Source organism: Onychomys torridus, chromosome 8, assembly GCF_903995425.1.
Source record: "Onychomys torridus chromosome 8, mOncTor1.1, whole genome shotgun sequence".
Lineage (NCBI taxonomy): Eukaryota > Metazoa > Chordata > Mammalia > Rodentia > Cricetidae > Onychomys > Onychomys torridus.
The window spans coordinates 39,337,685-39,338,729 of NC_050450.1; positions in this window are offsets into that span (position 1 = coordinate 39,337,685).

Genomic DNA, 1,045 nt, shown 5'->3' on the forward strand with positions numbered 1-1,045 from the left:
ACAGCACTCATATAGAGATCTGCTTCTCATTTCATCATAAAAGCACTGGGATAGAAGGCATACCTATGGTGTGGAGTTTTATGTGGGTTCTGGGGATTTGAACTCAGGTCTTCACACTTACACGGCACATGCTTTACCCACTGAGCCATCTCCCCAGGCCTCCTTCTAGATTTTACTGTTGTTGTTACATGGTTCTACATCCATTGCAACGTTCTGGAAGTTAACTTGGATTTCACATGTCAGCGCTTTGCTCCATTTCGCTCTCACAGTGTGGTTGCCTCACTGTGTCTGCCATGCATACATCCCATAAACAACATTATCAGGTCCCATATCAAGTTCTGTCCCAGCAGCCAGGCCATTTCACAAGAGAGTTGTCACCTCTCTTCTCTTTCCCTGGGCCTTTGGTCACCCCCAGGGTGACTCTCCTCCTTTCTCAGCTTAAATTGCCTGACATCCCTCCATGGGCACTGCAGTCCAGATGTGATCCTGACCTGCTGGCCATGGTGATTTCTTAGCCTTGGGTTTGTCTTTTGAGATGCCCATGAATCTGCATTTTATCCACCTGTCAAACCTTTTTTCTCCAACAGGAAACATTGCGCTTAGACTCTATACGTTCCCTCTTCTGAGTGTAGAATGGAGGGAACACTGCACACAGGAGTCTGGCCCACAGCTCACGTGTGAGTTGTGATGAAAACATCTCTGTAGCCAATATAATACGAAAGCTCAACAGCCAAACAAAGCCTATTGGCCTCCCCAATTGTGAGGAAATAGAAAAGCCACAGCACAACCTCTGGGTTTATAATATGTGACACTTTGTAGTGACTTTTCATTTGATTACAATGTAATCAGTGGTAGCTAATATAACATAGAAATTGCTGGGGACATGGTACCTGCCTATAGTCCCAGCCAGTTTGAATTTGAGGCAGGAGGATTATTTACAACCAGCAATTCCTGCTCAGACAAAAGAACATATAAGAAAAAAGTGTGCTTGTATATCTCTGTGCGTGTTTGTGTATATATGTGTGTTATGCATGGTGTGTGTGTT